We start from the raw sequence: 12499 nt of genomic DNA, 5'->3' as shown, positions 1-12499 counted from the left end.
TAACAGAGTATTAAAGTATGCCATAGTAATAATAAATTCCTGTAGTTAAGGACATAAAAGAATAATCCCAGTGATTTATAAATAATACTGCTATCAAAAATAGTTCTATTAATAATAGTAATGATAACCAAAAGCTCAACAAATCGATGGTTTAAACATGAATTATCAGTGAAACTTACAAAGAAAGATTTTGACACACTAATCAAAATCAAGCAATTCATAGCTTGGCCTCAAACTCTTCTCGACCTAATTGTGGTCACAACTAGATTCGAGACCACGAAGGTGTTTTAAATTTCTAAAATTCAGAATGATGAATCTCTTGGCATTGGCCACTGAGATCCTCGTGTGGTGATCCCTAATCTCTGATATAAATGAGAGTATCACCCTTCCTAAACCGTACCAATGGATCTATGCACCTCTTGACCAGGGGTAAACATAGGGTTAACCATGTTGCCTACTACTAGGTTGAACCATGGGGACCCCCACCGCAGTGTCAGATATAAGTCCAAGGTTAAGTATGGCCCATAGTCACCATTAAAGCCAAACTCATGCATAAGCATTCATATTTCAATTTACTTCTCAAGAAACCATCATTCAACATTTTTGACTCAAAAACATACTCTGAAGATCAATACTATAAATCACCATATAATGGTTAAACAAGGAAACATTAAATCATATTCACTTTTTAGTATAAACATGTATGCATACGAACATATCTCTTTTAAGTTTTTAATAAGATGCATTCATAGATTTCAAGTGCATAAAATATGTTCAAACCAGTCTAATAAATCTACCTTTGGTAAAAATATGCTTTGGTATGAGAAATAGAGTGTAAAACATGTAAAGAATTACTATATTACTATTATTAAGGCTATGCAAACACAAATTAACTACTCGCAGAACAAGTCATCTCATCTCAAGACACTCTCACACTTCGGCAATTTATTTCCCCTTTGAAGATGTTTCACCACCTAGGCACATGCATAGAATTCATGAAGTGATGAATACGAAAATGAAAAGCTAAATGCATGAATGCATGGGGTTTATATGCTCTACATACTAACACTAGAGCTATAGGGCAAAATGACTCGATTTTAGACCCGAAAGGCCTTTTAGTAAAGTAAAACTAACACTAATGAAGTTTAAGCATGAAGAGTTTCATTTTGGACCCAAGAGGTATGACCAAAAATTTCTACATTACCCGAAATTGCTACATTAATTCCATTGGAAACCATATTTTTTTACTAGAATTTAGAACACCATTTTCAAAGGATTTTCAAGGCAAAACATTAACAAGATCAAGAGCTTCATTTTGAGCCCAAACTACCCACGATTCAACAAGATCCATGAAATTCCAACCCTAGGGTTTCAAAAGAGAAAAATGACGATTAAATGAGTATACAAAGGGAATCTAGAATAAGACCTACTATACTCAAGAACAAGTGAGAGGGGTGATTGGGTATTGATTCAAAGAGATCGCTCATCAAAAAAATTAAATAAGAAGAAGGAGAAGCATGACTAAGGAAAAGAAGAAAGAAAGCAAGAAAGGAAAGGAAGAAGTGTGCATATGAGATGCTTTTTCTTTTTCTTTTTCTTTTTTACCTTTTCTTCTTTTTTTAAAGAAATTGAAAATTTATCATTTTGCCCTCCACTAAAAGAAAGAGTAAATAAAGGTCCAAATGGCCAAATTGCCCCTAGTTTTATTTGAATTTCGCACAAAAGCCACTGTGCAAACATGCAAAAATATCATTAATGTGTTTTACCCTTAATGCATGCACAAATGTCTAACAAGACCCAAAGTCCAAATTGAGATCAATCGGGGACAACACAACAATAGTGTGTTTACAACTTCATCATTTACCTATAAAATTTTGGGATTGGCAGTTGTTAGAATTTTTTTTCTTAAGGTAGATGATCATACTTTGAAGCATCTTGGATTTTTAAGTTTGGTTTCTCGAATTCAAAGGTATTTGGCTAGATAATCCATTAAATATATGCTTATATAGGGAAAGTAGAGAACCAATCTTAAAAGCTAATGGGTTTTATCTATATGAATGTTTATCCAAATTAGTCCTAAATTCCCATACTCGAGTGTGTATTAATTGTTGAGAATCAAAGAGAGATGTGAACAAATCCGGTAACCTATAATTATTGTAAGTGTTTTAATTTGTTTATTCCGCTACATTGCATATGCCTTCATTTAGCTTAGTTGTGTGTGTAAAATAAATTTTGGATATGCTGTTGTGCCTTGTTGAAGTCCTCCTTATTGATTTTTTCACTTTAAAACACTTCATAACCATTTGTTTTCCAAGCCATTGCAACATTCTTCTTTATAGTTGTTTCTTGGCTCTAAATTGAGTGTTGGCTCAATCATTGAATTAATTTCTCTTCCAAGCATGAAAATTTCATACATGCTCACTTTTGAGACCTATAACTTCATAGACATGGCATTGTTTGAATTAATATTGATGTTTTGTTAGTGCTCATTGTACAACTAAGTGCTTTATTTTTCTACCAAGTGTGAGATACATATAAAAGCCATAATTGTTCTTTTGTTAAATTAAAAAATTTTGCATCTTAATGCACTTGAATCATGCAACGTAACACCTAGATGCTAAAAAGATTATTGTAACTTCTGTATAATTTACATTTAGAATAAATCTTGAAATTTGTAAAAGAACATTTTTTATAATCTTTTATGACTTACTTAATAGTAAGGATTGACAAATATTTGGATAAGTTCTTATATATTCATGGATTGGTGAAAAATGAATAATATACAAATTTTATCCTATATGTTTGTTAGAAATCTTTTCTTTCCAACATAGCCTTTTAATGATTTTTTGACCCACTAGTGTAGGATTTCATTTCAGTCTTTAGTCAATATTAGTTAATTATATCTTGTGATAAGTTCTAATCTCTTAGAAGTTTTAATTGCTACATTTTTGTATCACTAGTTGTTTTTATTAGACTAATGATTTCTTTTAACAAATTCTCTGAATTGGTTTTTAGGATTTCCAATATGACTTAAATAGATTATAGTCAAGCAGGGATTAATCTTGCATGTAATCTTGTTGTTCGTGATGGATTTTCTAGCATTAAATTTTTTTGGTATGTTTTGTTTTGGTGTGGAGGTTAAATGCATTATCACTGTCTGCTACTTGGCTACCTACAAATACATATCCACAGCACGATTGCAAAACTTTAGAATTGAGATGTTTGAATTTTAAATATGATCATGAATTATATTTCTGTTGGAAATATTATAATTCCTTTTGAAATGTATTTCTATTTCAATTATTACATTCTTTTTTCTAATTAAAATTTCAAATTATCAAGATGGAATCTAATATCACTTCATCAATAGATTCTACACCAACCTTAAATGTTTTACCTACCATAGATTCTAGTAGTTAAGTTCATCACCAAAAAATAGCACAAGAGGAAAAATGGATCTAGTTTGGGCATTCAAAAAATACTAAGTACATATATATAATCACTGTTATGTATTGCATGTGATGAGGAAGCATACTAATGGGTGTGAAATACTTGTTTCGCCCTGACTCACTTTCCTACCAATGTCATTACATTTCAAAGCACTTTGGCACAAAAACATGCACTTCGATTTATGGTGACTACAACAGAGTAAACTACTTCAGCCTATTCTAAAGAAAGTAATGAGAAGAAATCTGATGATCTTGTTTTAGATTCTATCTTTTGTAAAGAATATGTTATCATAATGAAACTCACAGAACTTCTTATATGAGTTTTACGTATCATGGATTTTAATTATAGACCTGCAATTGAGGTTAATCAAAAAACAAAGGAAGAAAAATGTCGAGCTTTAGTTAAAAATTCTTGATACTCAAAGGGATAAGCACTTACATAAACACCCCAATGGTATTAATCATTGGTTGAATCCCAAAAATCAATATAACAATACTAAAATGGGCAATCACAAACACACTATATGTGGCCTTTTGGATGCTACTGAAAATTATTCTCATGGAAATTCTTATTTGAAAAGTTGATAAATAAGATGAAAATTTTTAAGAATATACTTGAGAAGGATTTAGTCGTATATCTTCCATACCCAATAGTAATGTCATGCTCTTAGATATGAGTTTGTTCACAACTCATCTTCAATTTTTTACTAATACACTCATATTATTATTCGTTTGAATGTTATATTTTATTTTTAGATGAATCTGGGGGATGTTATGAAAGTCATGAGCCAAACTTACAAACATTAGCAACTCATATTTTAAGTCACACATATAATGCTTCTTGTTATGAGCAAAATTGGAGTATACTTGAGCATGTCCACTCAAAGAAAAGAAATAAATTAGAACACCAAATATTGAATGACTTAGTTTATGTCCATTATAATTTGAGACTTCAACAAAGGTATTATTTAGGCATATTTGAAGTTCTTGATACCTTGTATAAAGCTTGATTCTTTTATGTTGAAATTTTCATTTTTAGTTAATACAAACTAATCATTCTTGATATTTATCTAGGAATCATGTTAAAGGCCACAATTATAATCGTATTAACTTTAAAGATTTTTGGGAAAATGGAGAACGAGTGCATGAAGAAGAGCATACTGATTTATTAGCTGATGAATTGGAGACTCTTAATCAACATCTTTTTTCTTGCAATAGTAGTACTTAAAATTTTGGTAAGTTATATTTTTTTTAATCTTATTTGATTATTATTCAAAATTTTCACAATTTGTTGATTACTAATTAATTTTCAATAATGCAGATGATTTAAATTTGAAAGAAGTGCTTTGTGAAGATGATGACATTAATGAGTTTGAATATAAAAATGAAAGTATTGTAAATATGGATGCTCCTATAATCTTTGGTTATGACTTATGAACCTTCAAATTTGAATGATTCATTTCAACCAAATATTGGCCCATCCTTGGCCACCCATGGATGTGGATTGAAATGAATGTGTTGATGTTATATGGACTTTTAATATTATTTTAAAAAAAAATTGGGTGTCGTACGTTAAAGACTTCAAATTTGTTGTTAGTAACGTGTTTATATTTTATAGTAAATTACTACTTTTTAACTTCTTAAAACTTAAATTATTTAAAATAGTATTATATTATTTATTGCATAATATAATAATTTATTATAAATATTATAAATGTTTATGTTGACCAAACATCTACCCAATTAACCTAGTGATTGAATCAGTAATCTAGGGACCAAGACCTTGAATGGTTCATTATCCGATCCAATTCTGATAGCATTGCCTAATGATTACTCAAAGTTGGGGTTGTTAGGAAAATCAAAGAAAAACACACAAAGAACACTCAAAGAAGAAGAGATAATTTTTTACGCAGTCAACCAAAACTCCCCACCTTTCTATCTTTTATATTGATAATAATAACTGAATTCAAACTACATTTCTTCTCCACCAAGAAACTAAACAAATTCAAACTAACAAGCTTATCTAAACATAATTCTAAATGCAAATGCAAATTTTGAAATACCAAGGGTTATAACTACAAACATAAATGCATAAATGCAATAATATCTAAATATTAAATATAAATAACATAAGGTCATATATGCACTAACAAGATTAATTCTATCATTCACTCCCTTAATCTTGTTGATTTTTCTTCACATCTCGCAACCCAATGTTCTGGCGCATCTCTAAGAATTTGACACTCCCAAGCGACTTGGTCAGTATGTCGGTGAGCTAGTCATCTAAATTCACATACTTTACTGCTATCTTGCTACTCTCGATACATTCCCAGATGAAATGGTATCGTGTGTCAATGTGCTTGCTCCTATCATGATGGATAGGATTCTTGCAAAGGGAAATTGCAGATTTGTTGTCCACCTTAAGAACCACCGAGCTCAACTCTTGCTTCATCAAATCAGCTAATAAACGATTTAGCCATATACCTTGACACGCAGCCGTTGTTGCAGCAATATACTCCGCCTCGCAAGATGATAGTGCCACTACTTTCTACTTCTGTGACACCCAAGTGATAAGATTTGGACCAAGAAAGTAGACAACTCTAGTAGTACTCTTGCGATCATCAACATCACTCACCAAGTCACTATCACTATACCCAACTAGCTGCGGTTTCTCATCCTTTATCTTTGTATAGTGACATCTAAAATTCAATGTACCACTCACATACCTGAGTATATGCTTCACAGCAGCCATATGTTGAGTGGTAGAACCTTCCATGAATCGACTTACAATCCCGATTGCATATGCTATGTCCGGCCTTGTATTAACAAGATACCTCAAACTGGAAACAATGCTCCTATATAGAGTAGCATCAACTGGTGGATTTGTACTCAGTTTGCTCAGCTTCAACCTAGTTTCCATAAGAGTTTGGGTTGGGTTACACCCACTCATGCCACACTTTTCTAGTATCTTGGCTGCATAGGCTGATTGCCACAGTGTTATTCCTTGAGATGTCTGCTGAACTTCTATCCCCAAATAGTAACTCAATAGATCTAGATCACTCATATTGAATAATTTCTTCAACTGTGTCTTGAATTTGGCGATGTCAGTAGTACTGGAACCTGTAATGATCAAATCATCGACATACACTCCAACCAACAAACTTGACTCACCTAGGCTTCTTTAGTACACAACATGCTCAAGTGAACATCTTTCAAACCCAAGTGACAAAAGACTCTTATTAAGCTTGGAATACCATGCCCTAGGCATCTATCGAAGTCCATAAAGTTCCTTCCTTAATTTTAGCACCTTATGCTCATGGTTCCTCTCAACGAAACCAGGCAGTTGCGACACGTATACTTCCTCGCTAAGCTCTCCATTGAGGAATGTCGATTTAACATCCATGTGATGTACCTAAAAACCATCTTGAGCAGCCATGGCAATGAGCAATCTCACTGTCTCAAGCCTCGCAACAGGTGTAAAAACTTCATCAAAGTCCACTCCCTGCTTTTGCACATACCCCTTTGCTACAATACGAGCTTTGTGTTTCACTATTGCACCTTGTGAATCCTTTTTCAGTTTGTACTCCCATTTCAATCCAATGGTTTTGTGCCCACTTGGCAAGTTTACTAGCTCCCATGTGTCATTATCTTCAATAGCTTTCAACTCCTCTTGCATTGCACATCTCCAACTTTCTTTTTTCTAGGCTTCTTCAAAGCTCATTGGCTCTTCCTCACCCAGCAAGCATAGTCCAACATATTCTGGCTCCACCTCGGATGTGGCATCATACACCTCCTGGAGAGACCAAAAGCGACTTAGCCCCTCCACAGAAGATGATGAAGAGGCACTCGATGAGATCATTGTGGCCGAGATGGGTGTTGAGCCCGTTGTGGGTGACACTGGAATATCCAGTCCACGGCTCTCATCTTCTCCTACAACATGGTCAGTTTCATGCATTACTGTAAATGTGTTACCTTGATTAGACAAAGTGGTGTCATGTCCAAGACATGACTCCGAATCCCATTGCTTTTCCTCATTGAAAAACACATCTCGTCTGATGTGCAACCTTCTTGTCTTAGGATCATAAACTCGATAGGCCTTGGACCCATGTTCATAGCCAAGAAATACCATGGGAGTACTCCAATCTTCTAACTTCTTGAGGTGTGTGTTTACTATTTTAACGTGTGCCACACAACCAAAGGTTCATAAATGTTACAACACCATTTAGCTGTAGAGAATATGGTGCAGTGAGAAACCGTTTTACGCCCAAAGTCTTCCCAATATTGACTGAACTCCTTGGACATGAACTCTCCTCCTCTATCAGTTCACAAGGCCTTCATCTTGTGACCTACCTCCATCTCAGCACTCGCTTTGATTTTCTTAAAAGCATTCAAAGCTTCATCTTTAGTCTTGAGCATCACTATCCACATGTATCTGCTGAAATCATCAACAACCAATAAAAAGAATTTATTACCTCCAGGGGTTGTTGGTGTAATTGGTCCACACAAATCACCATGAACAAGTTGTAGTGGCTTCTCTGCACGATAATTTGAGCCATGAGGGAACGGAGTATGCTATGTTTACCCACCATGCAACCATCACAAGGTTGGTCTACATGTTCCAGAACTGGCAGACCTTCCACCATCTTCTTGTGTGCCAGACTTCTCAATGCTTGGAAGTTTAGGTGCCCATATCGTGCGTGCCAGACCCATGCATCTTCTTTGTAGCTTGCAAACATGCACACCGGCTGGGCTAGGTTAAGGTTAAGCATGTACAACCTATTTCTTGACCTCCTTACTTTTGCCAGTAACTTTCTTTGCATGTCAAAAATACACATGTATCCATTTTCCATGATTGTTTTGCAATCGTGCTCATCCAGTTGCCCAAAGCTCACAATGTTACTCTTAAGCCTTGGAATGTAGTACACATCAGTCAATACCCAGTGCTCACTGTTTTGGCATTTGAACAGAACCGATCCACGGCCACATATGTCAACAATCGTTCCATCTCCAAACTTCACCGTGCCTTTCACAGTTCCATCAAGATCGTTGAATTTATCTCTACACTCGGTCATGTGATTGCTTACCCCGGTGTCCAAATACCATACATCACTCTCATACTTCTCATCACTCCCCAAAGTTGGCTTCATCTTCTGTTCATTAAGCTTTACCTCTTCAGTTGTCTCTTTAACAGATTGCAAGAGCTCACATACCTCGACCATAAGCAATGTTGGTTCATCATTTTCTTGCTTATCTACAACAAGGGCCCTCTCATCCTTCTTCTTAGAACGACATTCATAGGCAAAGTGTCTAAAATAGTTACAATTGTAACACTTCACCTTTGACTTGTTGAACTTTTTCTCTTGATGATTGTTGTCACTCCCACGGCCTCCATCATTACGCCCACGTCCATGACCACAGCCATAGCCACAGCCACGCCAGTTGCTTCCTCCTCGTCCTCTTGATGAGTTCGATGCATCTTCGCCTTCTTCCTTCGCCTTCCATCCAGCCTTTGTCAATAGGACATGCTCATCGTCCTTATCATCGTAACCCCGCAGTCGCTCTTCATGGCCTTTAAGCGACCCGATGACCTCTTCCATGGTCATCGTTTGTAGATTGCCAAACTGCTCAATCATCGATGCAATCTTAATAAACTTGGAAGGGACAGAATGAAGGAGCTTCTTGACGACGTAGGCCTCCTCCATCTTGTTGCCCAATGCACGAATTTTGTTGACTATTGTGGTTAACTTTGTGGCAAAGTCATCAATAGTCTCCGCTTCACGCATGTGTAGACCTTCAAACTCGCATCTCAGAGTCTGGATCTTTGCCTCCTTGACGCGCTTGGTGCCCATGTGTATTGTCTTCAACATCTCCCATGCCTCCTTAGCCGTCTCCTTCTCAGCCAACACAAGGAGTGTTTCCTCGCTAATACCCTGATAGATGGCAGCAAGGGCCATCTGATCCTTCCGAGTCTCTATCTCCTCCTTCGGGTCAATAGGCTCAATGGCATCCCACACACCTTGCGCATGTATGTACACCTTCATCTTGAGCCCACATGCCGAGTAGTTGCTCTTCGTGAGCAATGAATACTGGAGGGTCACAGTCCCGTCTCTTGTTGGAGCCTTCAATGCTGTCGTGCCGACGGTTGTTTCACTCTTTGATGATGAACCTGACATGATCTTTGGTATCTACTCCGAACCTTACTCTGGTAGCAAATGTTAGGAAAATCAAAGAAAAACAGACAAAGAACACTCAAAGAAGAAGAGATAATTTTTGACGCAGTCAACCAAAACTCCCCACCTTTCTATCTTTTATATTGATAATAATAACTGAATTCAAACTACATTTCTTCTCCACCAAGAAACTAAACAAATTCAAACTAACAAGCTTATCTAAACATAATTCTAAATGCAAATGCAATTTTTGAAATACCAAGAGTTATAACTGCAAACATAAATACATAAATGCAATAATATCTAAATATAAAATATAAATAACATAGGGTCATATATGCACTAACAAGATTAATTCTATCATTATCCTCATTATGGGTGTTGTCATGGGAGTGACCGAGCGTCACTCGACCCGTGCGGCAATGGCTACGCACCATGCGCACCAACCCAGCCTAAGTCCAAGGATCACACTTTCGTGTCCCTACAAGCAAAGATACAAGCAACCACACCCACAAGACAAGGAAACAAGAAAAAGGAGAACTAAAGTAAGAAAGAAAAACTTAAACTCTCTATAATGAAGTCAAGGTTACACCATGAGCCTTAACAACACCGGCCAAGCCCTTCACCCAACTCCCAAAGGATGAAGGTAGCCCAAAGTCTTAACCTCCCTAAGACTAAGGACCAAGGGATGCCCAATGACCCACCAAGGATCAAAGCATTAAGAACTCCAAGGAAGAAATCCTTCTCTCCATGGGAGCCCCAGACAATCTTCTCCCATTGCTCTTTATCCCCCTTTTTATAGGCAAAGGCAAAGACATAACCTCTCTTTCCCATACCGGCCATACCACTAGCGTCAGCCCGCATCATGCCTCCTACGTTAGCCTTGCCGCCCACATCATACCGATGTGACCCGCCCTATACCGCGCCATGCCACGCCCATGCCTTGGGCCATGCCATGTCATGTCGTGCCCACGCCTTGAGTCATGTCGTGCCATGTCTTTCCCACTCCTTGGGCCATGCCACACCAAGTCATGCCCACGCCTTGGGTCATGTCATGCCATGCCTTGCCAACTCCTTGGGCCATGCCACGTCATATCTTTACCCATATCTCGGGTCATGTCACGCCTATATATGCTATCTCGGCTTACGGCTGGGCGAGAGCCTTCTCACGCTCGCCCAATCAAGATGACTAACCGTACAATATCGGTACTTACAGTTGACCCAGCTAATCGGCCAACACTTAGCCAATCTTCGGCCTCTCGGCCTTTCCCTCAATCACGATCATTCTCGGTCAAGGTCCCTCGGCCACGCATATCACTCCCTGCGCGCTGCTCGGCAAGCACTCGATCACACGCAACACCAGCCAATGTGATGCTTGCTCGGCACTCCCGGCTAAGATCCTCGATCGTGTGTGCCTCCCGCGTACCGTTTGGATGATCGTACGGACATCAACTTTCTTTGGACTTAGATTTTGGCCTAGCTTAGCCTCCTCGGCCATCTCCCTTCGGTAAGGCACTGACCTTTCCGAGCATGTGAAGAAACCCTGTGACAGGTGTCTACATTCTCTAAATACATCAAATCAAAAACATGTTTTAGAAATTAAGATTTGCAATTCCCTTCAACCAAACACAAATCTTATAATTAACAAGAAAGAAACTAATTTGTAAAATCTCAAGCCAAAATAATAAATTTTTATAAATAAATTTTTAGAATTATTAATATTAATTTGTAAAAAAATGATATTTTTTAAAAAATTAAAATTAAAAATTAAAAGGAGAGAGAGAGAGAGAGGAGAGAGAGAGGAGTAGAAGAGGAGTAGAAGAGGATGGGTTTCATGGTGGGAGGAGGAAAAGTTTTGAAAACTTTTCCAAAACAATTGAAAACATAAAATTGTTGTTTTCTATTTATTTTCTTTTGGAAACGTGAAGATTGTTACCAAAAATTTTTAAAATAAAAACAAAGTACCAAGCATTTTTTTTATCAATTTTGTTTCCAAAACATTAAATTGAGAACAAAAAACATGAATTAGCAACAATGCCAAACGACCACTAAGTAATCCACATATATCAAGCTAAGTATTGAATTTGACTCTCCTATACTTTCAAATTCAAAGATTTACAAGTGCATTGTAACTAAAAATCTATTGTATTGCAACTACTATATATCTAATCAAACCCCATCTATACACTTTACACTAATCATAAATTCCTTCAACTAGCTATAGCTTCTCCACCAAGCTTCAACCTAACAACCAACATCTTAGCCAATGACCAAATGGTCTATTGGTATACGGGTCACCGATAAAGCTCTTCACTGAGTGGTGAGAGTTCGATTCTCGGCTGAGGGCATATTTCTGGGAGATTTGAACAGTGGTTGTGTGCGAGTGGTCCCAGCGCCCATGTGTGTGCGGGCCCCACCCCCATTTGCTCCACCGAGGCTTGTGTATGCCCCTGACGGTTTAGCATGGCCTTCGGGCTGTCTATTCCTCTTGTCAAAAAAAAACAAAAAAACAACCAACATCTTAAGAGTTATAGTACGGAAGAGGAGCAAAGTAGTTAGCTCTTTTTTAAAATTGAAAGAACTACAAAAGTCGAGCAATAGCATAGGTGAAACATGGCTAGTAAGGCATTGAAAGGCCAAGTTTACGTCAGTAATGGTACAAAAAAAGAGAAAGTCAAAAAGATGTAATGGAAAAAAATAAACAACGGTGAAATTTACATGTTCCACTAAAAATATAACATTTTTCAAAAAAAAAATTATAGATATTTCAAAAAGAAATGTTAGATGTTTTGCCCATTAAAATCGCTAATGATATCACCGCCGGTTACTAGGTCAAGAAGAAGTTGGAAGAAGGTATCCTATCTTCCTATCTATTTCCCT

Source organism: Dioscorea cayenensis, chromosome 5 (genome assembly GCF_009730915.1).
Source record: "Dioscorea cayenensis subsp. rotundata cultivar TDr96_F1 chromosome 5, TDr96_F1_v2_PseudoChromosome.rev07_lg8_w22 25.fasta, whole genome shotgun sequence".
Taxonomy (NCBI): domain Eukaryota; kingdom Viridiplantae; phylum Streptophyta; class Magnoliopsida; order Dioscoreales; family Dioscoreaceae; genus Dioscorea; species Dioscorea cayenensis.
Note: the sequence above shows the minus strand (reverse complement) of the source record.